Here is a 23,681-nt window from a genome sequence, read left to right on the forward strand (position 1 = left end):
TGTTTGAATAGTACCCAAGCGGGAGGTTTTTGATAAAATGTGATTCAAACTGTACATTTTAAAGAATGTTTATTCAGCAACACTGACCAAAACTATTAGCCGCATAGTGAAGTAACTCATCAAACTGGCCCACAATGCCCAAAAAGTGCCCCACTTTCACCCAAAAAACAGGCCCACAGAAGCATTTTGCGTTTTTGGTTCGGCCATGGGCCTATTGCCCTGTAAGCCAGTCCAAGCCTGTCTAAAGTCCACTGAGAAGAAACCCCCAATAGGTATCTTTTTCTTTTTCAAAATAGGAACATTACATTGTAAAATCCAGTCCCCAAAGTAAAATTTGCCAAATCAATTCTTGAAAAACCCAAAGAACATATTAGAAATTTAGTTTTCACAAACAAGACCTCTGTTTCGCAATGTTTACGGAATGGCATATCACGGTCCTCTCTGCATTGGAATATTAGCGGTTCAGCCGCAGTCCGTTAATTCTGAAACTTGTTATGACGGTTTCACCACAAGCCACTTGCGGGTCGCCATTCAGGTTCAACAAACACTCAATGCTTGAAGCTTTTTTAAAACACGCTTATTCTCAGTTTATTAATCCTAGCAGATAGTTTACGGGCCAGCTATGCATCCAACATTCAAGCGACCGGAAGCTCCTGCAGCATGGATCTGCATTGTCTAGATTGTGCTAATCAAATGCAGGTTTAGGCTTCGGCTTCTGACTCTAGGGATTTCAAGTACTCATCCCACCAGTAAGTTCCGTAAAATATACAATTCCTTCCCAGCAATTCTGTGACATCATCCCTAATCTTCACTGGTAGCATTTTAAGACATAGAACACTCGCTGTACGACAGAGAAGCGAAAGGCCACTTTGTTAACTACAACATCCTTGGAGGCCTTAGCTGCCAAGACATAATTACATTCTCAGATCATCCCATCCTTGAAGAGAAGAAACCATGACAACATTATTCAAAGTAGCATTCCACATCCCTATGTTTGTAATGAATGACAATTCCCAAGACAAATAAACAAAACTAGCCATTCCAGGGGTAACATACGCTGTTCTAACATATCTTAAATGTCAATATCAGTCAGTAATTCATAAGGTCACTTCTGTCCCCCTTCTTAAATATCGGAATTACCACTGATCGCTTGCAGGAAGGAGGTGTAGGCCCCTGTGGCTTATTAATGGCCCCCACCGGTTACTTCCAGGAACTTATTAATGGTCATTGTAAAAGCTAAATGTATAGGTAACTGCCTTCTTTTAAATTTGAAAGGCAAATTTGTATCAGATGGAATGAAAGTTATGCGCGCTATAATTAAAGTATCTAAGTTCCATCGATTAGACAGGCCTCTATGACGTGTGCTTGTAGATGCATAATTGTCAACCTTGTTCCATTACAGAGTCCCTGTGATGGCATAAGATTGCGCAGTAGCATATTTACAGCACCTATTTTCAGTTTTAGCTTGCGAGAAGGCATTCATTCTACACCGTTTCGCTCTTTCAAGACTGAAACGCTGAGCCGATGATTAACTGTTCATTGACACCAGAACTGCCGTGCCCTTTGTGAAGAGAAGTGGGGGTGTAAGAAGTAACTTTAAATTATTCTGAATGTTTGCAATAGTGGAACGTGAAGATGACCACGTAGAACCGTGCACCTTCTGTTTGTTAAAATGATAGCTGTTGTTGAATTGGAATGGCACACACAGGTGCACCTTTCCATTTGGACAGCAGAGAGCAACCTAACACTGATAAATTGCATCCGCTGAGTACGGAAACATACCTAAGCGTTTTATAGATATAGATAGGAAATGCTTTCCTTTGTGAAAGCCATTTTACATCAGCCCACACCATTCTTTAGCCCATCTTGGAAACCATATTACTAGACCCTATCTGTACTCATTTGCACCTGCTACCTACGCCCCCAGAGAAACTGGTGGTCACCCAACTGCAGCTGAATTTCAAAGAACACCATCTGCTTTAACGTCAACAACCAGGGCTTAGACTTAGAGATGTTGCCAGGAATATACTTCTGATGGTGAAGGTCTATCTTCTGTCTACAGTTCTGTGTATGTTTGAACTTACGCACATTTTAACACAATGTCAAATAAAGTTTGGAAACATGTTCTGGGTTTTTCGATGAATCTTCTAAAGGGATTTATACATTGTTTTCCTATAGATGGGCTGGACTAGTTCTCTTCAAACCATTATCCACTTTAGCCCTGAATTTTATGCTGATGACACCCATCAATATTCAAGTCTCTCTGGTCTATCTGACCGTTGCCTCCATCTTGGTACCCATGTGAACATGGTCACAGCTTCCATGTCCAATTGCTGGTTACAGCTAAAGGAAGGAATGACCAAAGACCTGTTTATAGGACCAAGGAAGCCCTGGGCAAATCTCTCCATGTTCCTGTTACATCTACATTTTTCATAATCTATTTATATATTTGTGAAAGTGTGTTTGTATATTCGGGGTTGGCTCCAGCCCCATATTAGTTGGTGGGCTTACATTTTGTCCCAAGGTCGGCATACAAGTCTGGGGTGTACTGGCGATAGTGCAATTTTAACAACCCCACTCATTCGGCCTGTACAGGGTGGGTTCTAGCCCTGTGCTGTCGGTATAGGTGGTTTCGGGAGATTGCTGATTTTGCTATTGTTGGCTCCAGCCACACAACAGTTGGTGTGAGGTTGGCATACCAGTCTGGGGTGTACCGGCGTTGGTGAAATCTGACCAACCCCACCCATTCGCCTACACAGGGTGGGGTCCGACCCTGTGATATCAGTATAGGCGATTTCGGGAGATTGCCTATTTTGCAACTTCTCCAAAAATAGGAGGTTAGGACACAAGGTCGGCATACCAGTCTGGGGTGTACTGGCGAGAGTGAAATTTTACCAACTCCACCCATTCGCTCTGCACAGGGGTGGAGTGGGTTCCGGCCCTGTGCTATCAGTATAGGCAATTATGGGAGATGTGGTTCAGAGAGTGGCTGCTGCGCTCAGCGGCTCCTTCTGCCAGCAGCCCTGTCCTAGGATGTACGCATTAGGTACTGCTGTGTCCTACCCACAGGGTGGCAGAGCGTGCTAGAAGGCGTGAGAGGCTCGTGAGAGGGCACCGGCGTTCTAAAAGATTCAAGGTCATTGGCGGCAGGTGAACATTTTATTAGACAGGCATTACTAGTTCGCCAAATTATAACAAACATTGGAAATGAAGGTCCTGGAAGTTCGGGGAAGCTTCCTTCCAAGCATGTATTTAAACGAATGGGTTGAGATGGGGTATTTTACAACACATGGTTGAGAATAATCGATAACAAGCTGTACAATTTACAATCGTTTCAGTGTGGTACATGGACAAATAGAAGAGATTCCTGGCCATCAACGTAAGCACACACTTAAGGGCCTGATTCACAGAAGCGTGTTATAATGACGCAATCCCATTGGAAAACGTTCTGTGAATCAGGTTTTTTTCAAAAGTACCTTTTCATTGTGATCCGTCTTCTCCCCTGTCCCAAGCAGCAGGATTTAAGAACCCTGACACAGGAGCCCTGGAGGTGGAATTAACAATACACATGCAGTAGGGTGACCAGATAAAAATTAAAAAAAACATACAGGCCATAGACATACAAGTCAGACTACTGTAAATACAAATAACACCGTAGTCTCACTATTATGTTGCTGACCTTTTGTGGGAGGGTTTCGAGGGGGGTGTGCTCACAGGGCCACTCCTCTCATTGGAGGAGAGTGCCGGGGAGGGGAAGGGGGAAGAAATGGGGGTGTGAAAAGCATTTCATGCCCCAATTCACGCAGGAAGAGTTGCGCTGGGAAATCGGGTCCCGGCAAACACCGGGACTGTAGCCACCCACCTTGCAAACCCCGGAAAGGACTGGACGACGGGCGATTTCCCTGGACTGTCCCGGGAAAACCAGGACATCTGGTCACCTTAACATGCAGGTGTGGTTGGGAATTAAACTTGGTTGCCGAGCAACCATTGAGCTGCAGTGAGCAGAACCTGCATGTCACGGCTCTGCTCATGCAGGGCGCTCCAGCACCAATTTAATTATAAATGTGTCTTCATACAACTAAGGGCCTGATTCATGGAAATTTTAGCGCGGTGCGAAGTGGCTTTGCACTGCAGAAATACACTTTGCACCACTCTGTGAATCAGGGAGTTTGCTATCGGTGCAAGGTCACTTTTCATCATGCTAAATGTTCAACGAATCAGGCCCTAAGTCTGGAAGCAGAGGCAAGAGGAGCAAACCTAGACACGAAGTGTTGGCCAGCCGCATTGCATGCTCTCTCTTGGCTGCACCACCGTATCCACCTCGTTATACGGGAAGGAAGGAGTTAGGGAACAGGACGAGGAAAACAGGAACTGGTCGGGCGGTCCAGGAAAATGCCGGTCACAGAGAGTACACAAGCAAGGAAATAAAGAGTAGGATCCTTGAATCACACCTGTGTCTCTGTATTTCTTTGGGGAAAATATAACACAGATTTTCAAATTAACCATTTTCTTTTCCCTCATCATTACTTCCTTACCTACGCAGAAAAACTACTTACAAGGTTGCCGAAAATGGAGCACCATGTATAGCCTCAGTGGGTCCAAAAGCCACCCATCCATCCTAACAGCTGGCACCAATCAGCATTACTGTTATGGGTTCACGTGGTGTTCCTGGATACAACTCAGGTAGAAGAACTTCACACATCTAAACATGATGTTTAATGTATGAAGGATGCATAAAGTATGCCTTTTCTTTGAAACCAAAGTACATATGCAGAATATTCATTTTATAAAATTGTCTCCATTTTGCTCCTAAAGCAATCACATAGGAATGCCATGTACAGAGCTCCACATCAGGTGAAGCTAGCCCATCCATTCCTTCTTCTCTGTTTGTATCCTGGGTTGATTATAAACATGCACCACAAGTCCCAGAATGCAAAGCAAAAACCAGGAATGAATGAGCCTAGCTGTTCAACATTAACACTTTCAAAACTTTGCGCATTCACAATATTCTCTGAAAGTAAGCATCTAAAGTTAGGTGTTTTCCTGTCGACCTCTTATTACCACATTGTGAAAAAGAGCATATTCCAGTAAACTCATATTATTGTACAAATTCTCTCTCTCTCTCTCTCTCTCTCTCTCTCTCTCTCTCTCTCTCTCTCTCTCTCTCTCTCTCTCTCTCTCTCTCTCTCTCTCTCTCTCTCTCTCTCTCTCTCTCTCTCTCTCTCTCTCTCTCTCTCTCTCTCTCTCTCTCTCTCTCTCTCTCTCTCTCTCTCTCTCTCTCTCTCTCTCTCTCTCTCTCTCTCTCTCTCTCTCTCTCTCTCTCTCTCTCTCTCTCTCTCTCTCTCTCTCTCTCTCTCTCTCTTCCCCCCCACACACACACACTCCCTGACATGCGGTGCCCCATAAAATGAAACCTTTCACACCCATTGCTCAAATGGCTCTGTCACGAGGTAATGGGTTAATGAGCCAAGGCAGCTGTGGACCTGTTATACTGCAGGACAGCCTGCATAGGTTATTAACCTATCTGCCTATTCCACCCCTTTCACACTGAAGCTTCCCCAATCCTACACCCCCACTGCATGCCTTTACACTGAACAAAAGTGATTAGGGGGCATCTCCTCTAAGGCAGGAAATAACCTACAATAACCCTAACCCTGTATATCATAGCCAGAATGTGTGGCAACCCTTACTACCGTCTATAGAAGTGCATTTTTTTCCAGGTATAGAGCTGGAAGGAAGGGGAGGGACCAGAGGCTGGGATATGAAGGGCTTGATCGGCGTATTCACCCAATCACGGTGTGCCCGAAGCTGTGATATAAGAGATAAACCATGCCTTGGTGAATGCTACACGGGAAGGAAACAGCGAGCCAAGTGTGCTGTATCTTTACAGTAATATGAAAGCAGATTTTTTAGGAATATTTACGCTAAGTTTCATTAAAAAAAAATAGCAGCATTACATATGTGTACCATACCATCATACTTAGTGTTAGGATCATTTTTCCTTTTTGCTGCTGTTAACAGCGAATTCTTTCAGACCCCCGGTTTACTGATTTAGTGAAGAACTTTTTCCCACTCCATTTGCCACTGCAGCTCTGTCAGTGACGGGGCACCCTTTCCCCATTTACCTGTTGTTTAGCAAGTCTACAGTCCTTATGGCTACCAGTGCAAGGGGACAGTGATGTCATAAATGATGCTATCTGCGCTGTCATCTGTCCTCTCAGCTTAATGTCACCATTGAGCTCATGTGCTGGGAGACAGGGGGTTCAGAGTTAAGGTGGCATACCTTCCAACACCTGCTGAATGTTGCGAGGTTTTCTGTGTTTACCATCACCCTAACGTCACTTCAACCAAGGGGTTTTCACTGAATTCCAAGGGTTTTCTTGCTTTGAACTGTTCCAACTTAACTCTGTTGTAACTCAATTTTTTCGTGGAATTTCAAAAATGTTCTGATTCTGTTTTCTAACCAACATTAACAGGACTATAATTTTTCTAATGTGTTTATTGAATCGCAAACCTACACAGCAGATTGTACATAATGAACACATACACTAATAGTTGAACTTGTAATCATACATTTTTTACGAGAACTGTGAAGGTATATTGCTTAAAGAAAATCTCATATTTTGCAAAGAAACAATAATCATTTCACATGATGTAAATGAGGTAATATATCTCACCCCCTATTTGTCATTGAAAAGGAAAACAGTGGTATGTAATACTGCGTTCCAAAGGTTTTAGCTTGTCCGGTACATACTGGTGCACATTAAGGTGTTTTAAAAAATTGTCCTTTATAATTATTGTGTAGAAATTGATACTTCACAGCACATGTGCTCACTAGATATCCCTGGGTCCCATACACGCTTTCCCTTCTGCCGTTATGATATTAATATAGATGTTTTTATAACTTTAAAAAACCTTAAAAAACAGCTGAAATGTAGCCATGCAAAATCATGCCTATAATCACAATATTAGAAGAAATAATGTGCTATTATATTTGCACATATAATGCCAAAGGACACATACCTTTCCCCTTGAAATCTTTGGACCTCAAAATCTATCACCATCTATACATTTTATCCATGAAATCGTAAAAATGTAAACATCACAGTGCTTTACATCAAACATTGAAGTGTTTTCTGAAAAAGTATGCTGTTACATTTGTACAGCCAGTTACTTTATACAGCACACCATCTCAGTGTATTTTTTTTTATTTTTGTATTTATTTGTTATACTTGGTAAACCAACTTTTCAATCTTACATACATTTTCATAAAACATAATGAAAGCATCTACACTTGGAAATTACTTGAACCCAGTTGTGCACAATTGAGACAACAGAATATACACCCTCCTTCCAGCTTACATTACACATGTCAATCACTAGTTCACTTTGATTCAATTTATACAGTTTTCGTTTCAGGAAAAATTATATTTAGAAATTGCACAATTGCAATCTGTATAGTTACCATCTCAGTGTATATGCTTCACTCTTCTTCGCTACTACCTTTATAATATGATTCTGAATATTTGTATATTTTTCCATTACTGAGAAAACATGTGAAAACAGCCCAAAATCGTGAGGGCAGTTCCTATATAATGTTACTAAAACTGCAACAATAGGATCTATATGCACCACATCTTTTCCTCTAGTAAGGTTCAATCTCACACACTTTTTTCCTTGCATGTTTGAAATGCAAGGAAACAAACCACACATAGCCTCATCCAACAGCACATGGCGGCTACCAACAGAAAAACACACCTATGCCCAGTGAACAGTGTCAACCGAACTGAAGCTGCCAACAGCACATCACAGCTCTCTTGCTCCTTTCTCCCGCTCAGCCCTAATAACTTGCCCACCTCCCCTCTTGCTTTGGAGATCCGCCAGAGCACCAAGAAACCATGCAGGTGGCAACAGTGCAGAGTGTAAGAACCTTTACCATAAAATAACATATATAAATGTTTTTTCATGTTATGGCAAACACGTGAACATTGCACTGCTACAGGAGAACATGTTTGCTTGCCCGGTGCACCATGGCACACATTGGGCCTCATTAGGACCCTGGCGGAGAGGGTTTTACGCCAGCGTAGTGCATGGCGTACCTCTCCGCCATACTACGAGTTCCCGTAGCGCCATGGCGGCCTTTTCCGCCTGGTTTTACCAGGCGGAGAAAACCATGGCGCTACGGGACCTCGTTGTTAATTACGCCACCGTATTTTACGGTGGCGTAATTAACTCCTTCCCCACTCCCATTATACCCTATGGGGCAAAAATGGGAATGGGGAAGGGCAGAATGGGGATTGGGGATTTACCGCCCCGCCAAGGTCGGAATGGGGCGGTAAATCCGCCAACCCCCATGGCGCTATCGGCGGCTTTCCGCCATGCTTCGCGGTGCATTTAGCACCGCGAAATCCGCCTGGGTCGTAATGAGGCCCATTGAGTTGTTTTCAAAAATAGGCTGTTTTTATTTTTCTACAGATAGTGACTATAAACCGACTACACATTCCTCGTAGATTTCCATCATTCCCACACACTTTTTCCTTCTGCCACTATAATAGTTCTATAACTATTTTCACACATTTTAAATGTATTGTAAACATGCAAACACAGCAATGTTGCAGCAGGGAAATCGTTCCTAACTTGTTCCTAATTTATAACACACCTATCCCTATGACATCCTTGGACACCAAACTCATTTATTTGGGCATGTTTGTGGAACTTATATTGCCATATCCAAATGTTTATTTTCTTTATTTATTCTTGCATTTGTATAGCACACATACAGCCCAAAGGCATCATGGCACTGTTACTTGTGGCAGTCTTAGTTACAGAAAGGTTACATACATGGTCGGATAACATAGTTCAAGTATACAAGTGAGGATACTATAATTCAGGTATAAGTAAGTAGACTTAGGGGTTGGAGTACATTATACCCTTGTTATACAATCATTCAGATACAGATTCAGTTTGGAACAAGTTGAGCAGGTGTCTAGGTGTGCTCATTCTAGGTGAGAGTAGGTAGAGTTCATGTAATAGATGAGTTTCATTTTTCATGCCATGGCCAACATGTGAGCATGGTGGTGCTTCACTGACACTTGAAGATGTGTTTACTTGGCCAGTACATCATGGAAAGAATGCCATCTTCAAATTAATACCACACTATAGGGCTCATTACAAGTTGCCCGGTCCAGTGAAAATGCCAGTAATTCCGGCACCGACATTTAATCCGAACTGGGGAAATACACGTTTGCCAGTGGGGGCAATGATCTACCAGCAGGTAAATGAGGCCCCTACCAGCAAATAAATGAGGTACCCTACCGGTACCAGTACTATCAGTCCCATGATTCCAGCAATCCCATCCATGGATTCATGAAATGGGAACTTGCCAGCCTTTCCGGTGCTTGTAATATCCCGGTAATACAGGGATATAATGCGGCGGAAACCGTAAGGACAAATTGCTGATATGCTTCCGGACTTCCCTCTAGTCTATGACTTTTTCCTTAATTAAAAACACTTTTTGGTGCGGCATTTGAAATTGCTAAATGTTATTAAATATTAAAGGATCACATAGAATTTCTACTACTGGTCTTTTTTAACTTTGAAAAGTGGCTCTTAAGAGAACCTTTGGTTTTGGAGTTGTGGAGGGAGAGAGAACCAGGAAGGACAAACCAGTAAGGGAAAAACAACACCCCAAACCTTTTGTCTCAGTTTTAAAAACAAACCCACAAATGACAAATCACTACAAAAAAACATAAAAACGAATGTAGGCCACTGTTTGGGATTTGCCACCTAGGCATCCTTCCAGAACTCAAGAGAACTGGTTCCTAAAACAACTATTTGATGGCAGTTGATGGACATCATAAATGCGCCATCTTGAGCTCTGTGTGGCGGGTACGAAGCACCGAAGCTGTGGCTGAAGATGAAGCAGCATCATTGGCACATGCTCTCGAGTCATGAACCACAGGAAGAGTGGATGAAGGAAGTGCAGGTGCAGACTCAGGATCGGGTGGAGGATAGTGTTCCAGACATGAAGGTGGTGGTGTTGCTTCAGAGGATCGACTAGAGGGCACTCTTGATTGGTATCAGATGTCCTCCTTAACTTGGCCCAAGTGCATGCCTGTTAAATGTTGGACATATGGTGTGGTGCCCAGGATTTGCTTGCACACTGAGGAATTTCTGCGCTGCATGACGTGCCTGCAGAATTTACACTGTGTCACCAGAGCTATCCCCTCTGGCACTACTATTGCTAGCTGAGGGATAGTACTCTGCGGGTTCTGGGGTGATATCCCTGAGGAGGCTCAGCATGGTCACCCCATCTCACTGCAGTATCTGGCTCCTTACCCTGCACAATTGCCTCGTGAACCTCATTCCCACTCTCTGCAGCTGAGGTAACCTCCTGGGCCTTGTCATGATGCACCTCACCTGCCTCAGCCTCCATTATCCAGATTTTGTTTTAAACCAAAATATTTTTTTTGAAAAACAAATACATAGTTAATATCCCCAAAACATGTTTAAAAATGAAATGCTAGATCACCCAATAAATTTAGTCTCCAAAAGAAGTGGTTCTGTATAATTGGGTCGAACTAGAAATGCTGAGTTGTATTCTCTGCGCCCTACTCGCTAGAACATGAACACCGTCCCATTTGGCATATTGCACATCTTTGAGGAAAGGCGAGTTATAAGCCTCCAGTGCTTTATACTTTCATGATCTATTTTCATCACTGCTGAGCATTATGATGGCCCTCAAGTATGGGCGTCATATTTTCATTCTAGAGGACCCAACGAGTGAATGGATCCTATAGTGCTAAGGACCGGATTGCTCGTCCTAGGTGCATGGGAATGTCCATTAGGAGCCTTTTCCTTAGCAGTTAAGTGGTTCAGTACAGTGTCAACTTGCAACCGCTTAATAAGCGAGAAGTACAACTTCACCAAACATCTTTACACGGATGACCAGCAAGTAACCATAGTCCTGAAGAAGGCTTTGCTTTAAATGCTTGTCTTAGGAAGCCAACATTTAGTGATTGAGCCGACTGCATCTGTAATAGTTGCAATTATATGCCCTATATGCCTTAGAACCAATTAAGTTTACCCAAACACAGTTATATATAGTAAGGCCATTTTGCTCTACACTGGCGGCCATCTTAATCAGTTTCCAATGCAACTACACCCTGGTGGAGGTCGCTAGGAAATCTGATTAAAGGCACTGCTATTATATTTTCTCTGCACTGGCTTGCTTTGCAGTCACAGATACTACCTTAACCTGGTCTGCATTACTTTATTCACAAGACTCTTCTTACTCGTGGAGAAGCGCTGTATTTGACAGGATGACTTCTGATCACTCAGGAACCCTGGCAAACCTGTAGTACAAATAAGTTCATGCTACACCTTAGACAAGCTTAACCTAGACTTCCTGGTATCTCCGTCACAGATGGGGAATTTGCTACTGTTCTAGAAAAGATGTTCCTTTCATCTGATCGCCAATTACACATTATTATATACCCGCATCGTGTACCTTGTATTTCCTACTCAGTCTCTGAGTTTTTACATTTTGTTTAGCTAAATTGTGCATTTTTGACACTTTAGTTTTCTTTAGATTGTTTGTTTAGAATGTCATGTATTCCCTTCCTGTTGCTACCTATTTATCCAGGTGTTGTATTGTTATTATTGTGTGTGTTACCGTATTATTGTACAGCACTCCGTTATTGGGATTTGCATTTATTAAATAAAATAAATAATAAACATACCATAGCACAACAATATATGGCAGTCATCTTCCCTCTGCTGATTCTTCATTCCCGCTGTTCCGCTCCTCTCCATTCTCTCCAGTTTCTCCACAGCATCTTAAAACCTTACGAATGGCATATAGGTGCTAGAGAAGCAACAACTCACGTTCAACTCACTCGCCATCATATGTTTCTAATGACACAGGGTTCTGGTTAATTGATTGATTGATTGTTTATTTATTATGCGCTTATACACAAGTGTTTCCAATTGATTGCTTGACATACCTTTTACCAAGTGGTATTGAATCGTATGGTAGATAAAATCTTTATATGGAAATAAGAATTCACATCAAACAAGACACAATTAAAAACAGTACAGCAATAAAATTCATTTAGATATAATCAAAATCTTGCAGTCTACAAAAAATAAACTAAAATCATTCAACAAAACATAAGAACGGCCTGCGTGACATTAGAGCCCACTCAATCTAGTTGTGGGCTGACAGCAGGTCCGGGAATGACGATACAAATCTAAGTGCTAATTGCACGTGTCTAAGCTTGGACACTCTTAATACTGGAATTATAAAATCTTTCCTTAACTTTGCTAAAGTAGGACAGAAAAACAGGAAGTGCAGCAAATCATTCTAAGACTCTTACAGCACGGGCAACTTGTCCTCTCAGTGCAATTTATTGATGACAAAAACACCCTTTCCCCAGTGAACAAAAGATTTGCTCTAAAAGCCATAATCACTGCCCTTTTCCTTGGGGTGACGTGCCATTGGACGTAGGCTGGCCTTACAATTTTGGGGGCAAGATTGCAGTAATAAAATTGTGTGCTTTGTTTCTGCAATTCCCTCTTACTCCTTATTCTCGCTCTATGAGGAGAGAAGATGTCTATTAACTCTTTCCTGTCAGTGTTGCCTGCCCGCAGTTTGTCGTCAAACAAATGCCCAAAACCAAGCTCATGTAAGGAGGATTTTATGTATTTCAGCCAAGACGAGGCTGAACAGGTATTTGTGCCCATGAGATCCCTCACCAGGGCTCTGGTTATTGACAGTTTCAGTGTCTTTAGTTTAGTGTTTTTAGTTTAGGCTTTTAGGTGACCAAAACTATAGCATTGGAGTACAGATAGGAGGGGGTTGATATGTGAGGAGGGACACACATCTTGTGGATGTTGTTTGGTTCTTTACTCATCGATTGACTGCCCATTGCCATTCTAGTCCATATAGACATTCCCATCAACTACCTGCCCCAACCCATCCTAAACACATCCTCATGGGATCTCTTTGAACTGGTTCTATCAAGTAGTACGTAGTGGTGCTCCTTTGTTACAGCGAGGGTGGGCGCCCCCACTTGCTTTGGATGGGAGATGCATGTTTAGATTAACATTCTTATGTATGTTTAAAATGTTCATCTATACGCACATAATCTCTTACCCAAAGTACAGTGCCAGGCAACTGAGTCGACCTGGGTGCTTTATTTGCATGTGGGACTGTGCTGCTTGCCTCTGGGCACGTGTGTGATGCCCGCTACGTATTTTATGTATGTTTTGAATATGCACAAGATGTAAAGCACAATAATAGAATGCTGGTGCAGCATAGGAAATATGGCCCAGCCGCTTCCAATCACTGCGCAAACAGTGTATACGTGCAGCAGCTCTGCTGCTAGTCATCATGCTCAGAGGAGATTGGAGCAGGCCGACAAGTTGTGTGTAGCTGCAGTGTGATAAGGACGCTAGTAGCTAAATCAAGCAGTTATTATAAATGTATATGTATAGTATATGTGTTTGTATAGATGCGTTAATGAATGCTGGGTTGTCTGAGTGTGGGTGTATGAATGTGCCCATGTGTGACTAAGTGTATGGTTTGTGTGTTTGTTTTCATGTATGTGTGCTGTAAAGGTGTCAAAGAAGGAAGGTGACAGAAAGGTGGCATGGTGGTGGTTATAGACCTTTATTTATAAAAGAAAGACCCTCACTATCTCTACCCTCTAAGAGGGGTTTCCCAGCATCAAACTAATACTAAAGGACCTGTCAGAATGTTCATCAAAATCAAAGTCCACCATCCTGTCACAACCTACTTCTATCCCTTAAACTACAAATAAAGAATAATATAATCCAACAGAAAATTCCTTCCCCAGGAGAATGACTCCCTTCTCCTGTTATTCAGGTGGTGTTTAAAAGAATGTTCTCTCAAAAAAAGCTTGCCGGGGGAATGACTCCCTTCCCCTGACTTACGGGTACACACAATCTTGGAAATCTTTGCACAACTCCACATTCTGGACCAGGAGAATGACTCCCTTCTCCTGTTACTGGTTTGCACAGTTCACAATAAGGACAGGGGGAATAACTCCCTTCCCCTGGTGTCTTTTGAAATTGTTCCAAGGGGTTTTGTGTCATACCTAGGAGAATGACTCTCACTAACCTTATAATCTATGAGGGGGTTCCCTGCCTCAAACTAATACTGAAGGATCCATCAGAATGTCAGTCAAAATCAAAGTACAGCATCCTGTGTCACGACTTACTTCTAAAAAATAATATAATCCAACATAAAGTTCCTTCCCCGCGAGATTGACTCACTTATCATGGTATTTGGTTATGCTCAAAAGAGTGTTCTCTAAAAAAAAATGAGTAGCCATTTCTTTACTACTGGGACGAGGGAGATCCTCCATGATGCACTTTACACAGTTTAGTTCCCCAATAGCCCTATAGCTACCACTAGGGTGAGGAACATTGTTGTGTCCCTCTGTCCTCCTACCCTGTATCCCTTCTGGGTCTCCCGTGCATCCCTTTAACGTCTCGTGGGATGCGGCATGTCACCGGTCCTTCCAGCTATGGGGTTTCTTGTTTGCGGATTCCGCTATTCTTCTTGTCCGCTTTGGCTGACCCGGTGCATCTTCGCGGTCCTCCGCTCCCAATGTTCTCGGCTCCACTCTGGGACTCAACGGTGCACATTGTTGGGATTACACCACCGCTTCTTCTCTTCATCCTCGCAGTTGGATCTGCTTCTCTCAGACCCACAATGGACTCTCCCAGCCTGCCACCGGCATCCCCTTCCCAGCATTCAAACTTCTTTTAGTCCCTCTTCTCTTTCATTTTTATCTTCGGAGCTCCATCCAAGCACAGCGTCAACACCTGCAGATAATGTCTCTTTGTCATTACTCATGCCTCCATTGAGCCACCTTTTTTTTTTATTTGCATTTTTTTTTAAAGCGCTCGCACAGCCCGGGCGCATTGAGGCGCTGTTACAGAATTCTTTTGTTTTTACTTAGTCGCATATTTATAACACGCTTAAATATCCAGAGGTTTGTAAGCGTGGACCTGGGGATCGAACCTGCTTTGCTTTGTGTCGTCTTGCTACCAAGGCGAGCACGTTGCCACTGAGCTATCCTACCGGGAGGGGTGACGTGCCGTATCCCACGAGACGTTAAAGGAAGGCACGGGAGACCCAGAAGGGATACAGGGAAGGAGGACAGAGGGGCACAACATAACTTGCGGTAGTACTTAAGAGTTGGTAACTCTTCATGGTTGCAATGTTCTTCCTTGTCTCAATATGTTCTGTTCTGGCAATATCCCAGGTGCTACAAAAATACATGGCCTCACTCTCAATGATATAGCTCGGTATGGAAGGGGGGCTAGGGAATGTTGGGGAGTGATGTGGCTCAACGGGATGCTACCTAGTTGATCGTCCTTGCCTCCAAAGGGGGAATCCCTCCCCATGAGGTCCTACCACATTTAATTACCACTATGGGCAACATTGTGTAGCAGCAGCACCTCCCTAGCCTCATGGGAAAGGGATACCCCCTGGGGAAAAGAGACGACACCTAGTGAATCATCACAAATACTTCACCCAAATGCTGCATGTGTTTGGGACATAGTTAGCACTGACTCTACTCTCCTTATAAGGGAAATCGGGAAAGGAAATCGACACTTCTCTGTTCTTTGCCTTTTCTGTGTTCTACGTTAAAACAGAAAGGCTGGAGATCAAAGAACCAGTGCACTATTCGTGGGGTTGTTTCTTTTCTCAGACTGAGCCAAGTTGTCAGTTATTAACTTAAATGTTCTACCCATCTTGTAAGATCAAGCAAATATCGAGGCTTGGTACCACCAAAAATTAGATCCGCCAGTCACGAAGTCAAAGATTTATTCTGTACAGATTAAAATATCAAAGCAGATAGCTATCTGGTTCACAGCACTTCGCAGTGCGTACCAGAAACGCTGTGAGGGGAGTGAGTCCTGGTCATCACAAAACATACAGTATTTATACACAGTCCTGGTCATAGCTCGGCCCATCTCAAAACTAATAGGTTACAAATTTGGGTCTGTGCCCAGTTCACAGGGCAAATCCAACAATATTGTCTTTTCCAGTCTTCAAAATACAATGGTTACAACTTTGTTCTGTCTGGTAATGTTGATTATCCAGCTTCGGCTGATCCTAGTTTCAAGAAACAAATTCAATAGCTTATTGTTAAGGTACACAGTTCTAGTTTGTCTAACATTCAGTTCTTATGTTTGAATATGGCTAAGGCTATTGAAGCAGAAAACACTTTAAATTGGAGTTCACTTTAGCTCCAAGATTCCTTAAACCTACTGACAAACTTTGTTGTCGTCAGCTGTGTGGATCTTTAGCTTTCTAAAGTAAATTCTATTTCCAGAAATGTACACAGGATTCCTTCAAAAACACGCAGCATTAGTTTACATTCATTGTATAACACTGTTTGTGGGAGGATGAGTTTTGTAGACATAGATAACACTTTGAATGAGAGTTTGTTCTGACTACAAGGTCTTGTTTGCACAGGACAAATAGTCTGCTCTGCCAGCCCTAGTGTTGACATAGGCTCAAAGGTCGATTCTGCTCTAGCAGCTGAAAACATAGATAATCATTACTGAAGAGTGAGTAGAAGATAAAACCAAGATGGAGGACTTTTTCCAAGATGGCGCTTGAAGTTAATTCTAATTCAGAACTTTGCAACGCGGTTTTCCCCATGGAGCAACTAGGCTTAGGCCAATATAAATCAAAAGGAGGCATAATATGATTTCCGTTTAACAATGAGATAGTACTTTAAGTATCCCACCGCTCATTTGGTTGCCAGGACCTCAAGCTCGATGGTTGCATAATTGTGTTCCTTTGGGAAGCGCTTCTGAATTTATTTATTTATTTGCATTTATAAAGCGCACAGAACTGCCCTGGGGCATCGTGGCGCTGTTACAGCAGACTTAGTCATGAACACAAGCATAGGAATGTGTTTACAGATGTAAACCGAGTTACCGAGTACATTTCACATTGGTAATAAACATTGAGCTTAGAGGTTATGCTATGCTGTGGTTACAATGCAAGCATGAGAGTGCATGTGGAAGACTTTAGCGGAATAGGAGGGTTTTGAGGTTTTTACGGAAGGTATGGTATGATTTTTCGTTCCTTAGTGAGGTAGGTAAGGAGTTCCAGTTTTTAGGTGCGAGGTGTTGGAAGCTGGTTCCTCCCGCCCTGGATCTTTGAAACGTGGGGACATCAATCATGTTGGTGCGGTGAGCTCTGGTGGGTCTGATGGAGGCTTTCGGTGTGATTCTTTCTGCGAGATAGGGTGGGGCATCCAGGGATAGGCATCTATGTGTGATGGTCATGGCTTTGAAAAGTATGCGTTCCTTCACGGGTAGCCAGTGGGCATCTTTCCTTGCTTGCGAGATGTGTTCTCTTTTTGGAATGGACAGTGCTGCCCGGAGCGCATTGTTTTGCGTGATTTGGAGTTTTTTTAGGTTGTGGGCGGAGGTGCCTAGGAACAGGGCATTACAGTAGTCTAGTTTTGTACCTATAGTGGCTCTGGCGATGGACAGGCAGTTTTTGGCGGAGAGAAAAGGCTTGACAGCATTTATCATCTTGGTGGTAAGTGCCGAGGAAGAGGCTATGGCGTTGACCTGGCGAGACATAGATAGTGAGGCATCTAGGTGAACGCCTAAGGTTTTAACAGTCTTGGAGACTGAGATGGTGGAGTTGTCGATGTTGAAGGATTTGTATTGGGGGGGGAGTTTGTTGAGAATTTCATTGGTCCCTACTATGAGGATTTCGGTTTTGTCCCCGTTTAGGCAGAGGCCGTTGGCCGCCATCCAGGTTTGGATGGCTGTGTAGATTTTGGTTAATGCTGTCGCATCTTCTTCGTAGGTCCCAGTTAGAGGGAGTAGTACCTGCGTATCGTCTGCGTAGTTGGTATACGCTATGTTACGACAGTCGAGGTCATTGAAGAGAGGAAGGGTGAATATATTGTAGAGAGTGGGGGCGGTGCAGGAGCCTTGTGGGACGCCGCAGTGGATGGTGGTAGGGGTTGCCGAGGCAGTGTCTGAGAAGACTTTCATGAGTCTGCCATTTAGGAATGAGGCCACCCATGCAATGGCTTCCGGGGAGAAGTGTGCTTCATTTTTTAGGTGCATGCCTAGGATATCGTGGTTGACAAGGTCAAAGGCGGCAGATAGATCCAGTAGGAGAAGGAGTGCCGGTTTGCCTTTATCCATAGTGTCAGCAAGCTGTATTTTCAGATCAAGTAGGGCTGACTCAGTTCCGTGACCTGGTCGGAAGCCTGACTGTCTTTTTCCTAGGATATGGTTGGTTTCGAGATAATCCTGGATTTGTGTGTAGGCCATTTTATCCAGTATCTTGAGCAGGAAAGGCACAGTGGTGATGGGCCTGTAGTTGGTAGCTACTTCAGGGTCGAGGGTGGTTTTTTTTAGAAGCGGGCGCACCCAGGCTTCTTTTAGACTGTCAGGGACAGTGTTGGTTTTGAAAGAGGCATTAATGAATGATTTAAGGAAAGGGGCGAGTGTTTCAGTGCAGTCTTTGATCAGGCTGGCGGGGCAGGGGTCTCCTTTACAATTGGATGGTTTGATCTTGTTCATTATCTCAATAACTTCGTGTTCTGTGACTTCCCTGAATTTGAACGGGGTAGTGGGGGCTTTGGTGGATGTGGTTCCCGAACTAGGGGTGGGCATGTGGCTCGTGGTGGTGGGAGATTTGAGGTGCAGTGATAGGTTTTTGTGGTGCTCCTTAATTTTTGTTTGTAGGAGTTCAATTTTATTTAACAAGGCAGATTGTATGGAGTTGCACCAGATTTGGTCTTTAACAATGTCTTGTGATTTGGTGGCCGGTGTGGTGAGTTCGTTGAAAATGGCGAAGAGTTCTTTGGATTCGGAGCTTGCATTAGCAATTCTATCATTATAAGAGACTGATTTAGCTGTGATTATGGCTTTTTTGTATTGGGCAGTGATTTTTTTGTAGGAGGATAGGGTGGCTGGGGAAGGCGATTTCTGCCAGGAGTTTAGAGCTTTTCTTTTCTGTGAGCGGAGTTCTTTGAGTTCAGTGGAGAACCAGGTATTTGAGTGTTTGATAGTTTTGGCTTTTTTGGTCTGCAAGGGGGCAATGGCGTCAATGGCGGTGCTTATGGTGCTCTTGTAGATATCTGCTAATTCTGACGGGTCAGATGACTTGAGGTCTGTGGAGAGGATGTGAAGGTGGGGTGTAATTTTATCTTTAGTGAGATTTTTTACACATCTTGCCAGTGCTGGGGGGATGGGGTTAGGTTTGTTTGTGTTAGATACAGCGGGAATAAAGAAGTGAATGAGGTGGTGATCTGACCAAGGAGTCGGGGTGATGGAGCTAATGTCGACGTGACAGTTGTGGTCAGCTATCCAGTCCAGGATACGGCCTTTGTTGTGTGTGGGTGAGGTTATTTTTTGGTCGAAGCCTAGTTCTTTTAAGGCTAGTGCAAGAGATTTAGCAGGCTTGTCCTTTTTATCGTTATACCCCAGGTTAAGGTCACCTAGAAGGATGCTTTTGGAGGTGAGTTTTAGGTTTTCTGTTAGGCGGTGTACAAGGTTCTCATGGAACTCTGTTAGGGGGCCGGGCGGGCGGTAGACTAGGTTGAAGGTGATGGTGGAGTTAGGGGAGAGGGCAATTTTTATAGCTAGAGAGTCTATGTTGTCACCTAGATTGGAGGTGATTTGTCTGGCCTCGAGGTGATCTTTCAGGATGAATGCTACCCCACCACCTACTGAGGAGAGGCGGTCTTGCCGGATAATGGCGTACCCCTGTGGGATAGTAAGGTTGAGGGCTGGCCCTGCAGCGCTGTGCAGCCATGTCTCGGTGATGGCTAAGATGTCGAGGTCCAAGCTAATTAGGAGTTCGTGAATTTCAATGGCATGGGCAGGGATGGATCTGGCGTTTATGAGGGCACACTGTAGGTTGTGTGTGTGTTGGGCCGAGGTAGGGGTGGTGTTGAGTGGTGTCGCCGGGATGGGGTGCGGCATGGTGGGTTTAGGTAAGGGTGTTTTGACTGTAAGGGATGGCGTGTTAGGCGTGTTAAGAGTGGTGGGAGGTGCTTGGTGGGTGAGTCTGGGGTATCTAGAACGGAGACCTAGGAGTTGGTTCCTGGTGTGGATGGGTCTGGTGTAGGAAGTTATGCTGGGTGGAGGATGACGTGCTGTGGGGATGCTTTCAGTGAAGAATGATGGTAGGAAGTAGGTGGGAGGAATGTTGGAGAGGAATGCCAGTGGGGCAGCTGGTGAGCTGGTGGATTGTTGAGGCATGGCGAGGGTATCGTTCAACATGGCACAACTAGAAACAGAATGCAATGTGGGCAGCAAAATCAGGGCACAGTATGCGACCATAAGGCACAACACAATAGTGTGGTCTAGATACGACCATAAGGCACAACACAATAGTGTGGTCTAGATATGACCATAAGGCACAACACAGTAGTGTGGTCACTATGCGACCATAAGGCACAACACAGTAGTGTGGTCTAGATACGACCATAAGGCACAACACAGTAGTGTGGTCTAGATACGACCATAAGGCACAACACAGTAGTGTGGTCACTATGCGACCATAAGGCACAACACAGTAGTGTGGTCTAGATACGACCATAAGGCACAACACAGTAGTGTGGTCTAGATACGACCATAAGGCACAACACAGTAGTGTGGTCTAGATACGACCATAAGGCACAACACAATAGTGTGGTCTAGATACGACCATAAGGCACAACACAGTAGTGTGGTCTAGATACGACCATAAGGCACAACACAATAGTGTGGTCTAGATACGACCATAAGGCACAACACAGTAGTGTGGTCTAGATACGACCATAAGGCACAACACAGTAGTGTGGTCACTATGCGACCATAAGGCACAACACAGTAGTGTGGTCTAGATACGACCATAAGGCACAACACAGTAGTGTGGTCTAGATACGACCATAAGGCACAACACAGTAGTGTGGTCTAGATACGACCATAAGGCACAACACAATAGTGTGGTCTAGATACGACCATAAGGCACAACACAGTAGTGTGGTCTAGATACGACCATAAGGCACAACACAGTAGTGTGGTCTAGATACGACCATAAGGCACAACACAGTAGTGTGGTCACTATGCGACCATAAGGCACAACACAGTAGTGTGGTCTAGATACGACCATAAGGCACAACACAATAGTGTGGTCTAGATACGACCATAAGGCACAACACAGTAGTGTGGTCACTATGCGACCATAAGGCACAACACAGTAGTGTGGTCTAGATACGACCATAAGGCACAACACAGTAGTGTGGTCACTATGCGACCATAAGGCACAACACAGTAGTGTGGTCTAGATATGACCATCGGGCACAACACAGAGACTACACAGTATTACAGTGGTCGCTGGGCGACCGTGGTAACGGTGCTATTGTCAGATGGCAGCATATTGCAGAGCAAGGCAAGAGCATGGTTGGTTGGCTATGGATTGTGCATTAAGTATTTTGTTGCAGTTCAGAAGCACAACGGTGCATGTGGGACCTTGGGCGTAGCAATGTTAGGAGGTGCTAGGTCAGGGCTCTAGCTCGAGGGTCGGGAGTGGATAGTGGAGGAGGGGGGCAGTATGCTTACCCTGTAGGTGGACGGCAAGGGGTCCTGGCTCTAAGCTCGACTATGCACTCCACCTGGAGCAGCACGGGCAGAGTTTGTGGCCCCTGGCTCCTGATGCTCCAAACAGGCCCTCAACAGGCCTTAGAGTGGCCTTTGCGCTGGCCGCCGGCGTGATCCGCCTGCCGGCGGTTACAGCTGATTTTAGCGAGGCTCAGCCTCGGTTTCAGGCCGCGCTGCGCCCGGCATGCGTGGGTCAGGCGGCGTGTGGGGACAGGGTCAGGCAGGCCCTGTCCGTGCTCCTCGTCGTCTCGTGGTTTCGCCGCTGGGCTGGGGTGCTGGGGGGGCTCCTGCCCTCGCCCCACGGTGTGGAAGAGTGAGTGAGGGGGTAAGCAGGCCTCAACAGGCCTTAGAGTGGCCTTTGCGCTGGCCGCCGGCGTGATCCGCCTGCCGGCGGTTACAGCTGATTTTAGCGAGGCTCAGCCTCGGTTTCAGGCCGCGCTGCGCCCGGCATGCGTGGGTCAGGCGGCGTGTGGGGACAGGGTCAGGCAGGCCCTGTCCGTGCTCCTCGTCGTCTCGTGGTTTCGCCGCTGGGCTGGGGTGCTGGGGGGGCTCCTGCCCTCGCCCCACGGTGTGGAAGAGTGAGTGAGGGGGTAAGCAGGCCTCAACAGGCCTTAGAGTGGCCTTTGCGCTGGCCGCCGGCGTGATCCGCCTGCCGGCGGTTACAGCTGATTTTAGCGAGGCTCAGCCTCGGTTTCAGGCCGCGCTGCGCCCGGCATGCGTGGGTCAGGCGGCGTGTGGGGACAGGGTCAGGCAGGCCCTGTCCGTGCTCCTCGTCGTCTCGTGGTTTCGCCGCTGGGCTGGGGTGCTGGGGGGGCTCCTGCCCTCGCCCCACGGTGTGGAAGAGTGAGTGAGGGGGTAAGCAGGCCTCAACAGGCCTTAGAGTGGCCTTTGCGCTGGCCGCCGGCGTGATCCGCCTGCCGGCGGTTACAGCTGATTTTAGCGAGGCTCAGCCTCGGTTTCAGGCCGCGCTGCGCCCGGCATGCGTGGGTCAGGCGGCGTGTGGGGACAGGGTCAGGCAGGCCCTGTCCGTGCTCCTCGTCGTCTCGTGGTTTCGCCGCTGGGCTGGGGTGCTGGGGGGGCTCCTGCCCTCGCCCCACGGTGTGGAAGAGTGAGTGAATGATGTATAAAACTGGATGCTCTATCCCGTCATATTATTGGGATAAAACGGCTACTGTCCCCACCTTGGAAGCACCTGTCTGAAGGGTGAATTCTTTATTAAAATTGGGAACCTTCAATACGGGCTCACTGCATAAGATGTGTTTCAGTGTATTAAAGCTAGCCTGTTAGTCCTTAAGAGGACTAACACTTTTTGTCCGATGGAAAATGACTGTAGTACTGCGTTTTTATCATGAGTGGTCTTTGGCTTTCTTGGGCCTGTCCTATATGTTTTGGGATTAGGTCCCGCATGATAGACATGTGTTTGGGACATAGTTAGCACTGACTCTACTCTTTTTTTCTAGGTCTCCCGGAGCATGTACAGTACGTCACAAGGGTTGTGTCCCTAAAGGAGCTAAAAAGGAGAAAACCCTAGGGAGGCTTGCAGGGCTTTTCTAAAGGCAAAAGGGCCCAAGGAATCATTGTGTCCCAGTTGCGTTCTGTGGCTTTCACAACTTTATTTTTAGTACGTTCTTTAAGGTTTTATTAAAACGCTCTAGTATGCCGTCTGTCTGAGGGCCTTTCTCTGCTAGTCAATGGACTTATCTTTGCCACTCTGCCGACAAAGTTCTCCTCAGATTCTCAGATCCTTTGTATTGGGGTCCGAGGCCCTTCTCTGGTGGTCAGTGGGCTTATGGCTGCCACTGCAATGAGGACATTCTCCTCAGATATTTTCTTCACTGTTGCTAGTGTCCGTGACCCTTCTCTGGTGGTCAGTGGGTTTATTGCTGCCACTGCGACAAGGAAGCTCTCCTTCAGTGCATTCTTCACTGTGGTTGGGGTGCCAGACCCTTCTCTGGTGGTGAGTGGGCTTATTGCTGCCACTGCAATGAGGAGGATCTCCTTGGATGCTT

Source organism: Ambystoma mexicanum, chromosome 1p (genome assembly GCF_040938575.1).
Source record: "Ambystoma mexicanum isolate Mex_15411 chromosome 1p, UKY_AmexF1_1, whole genome shotgun sequence".
NCBI lineage: Eukaryota > Metazoa > Chordata > Amphibia > Caudata > Ambystomatidae > Ambystoma > Ambystoma mexicanum.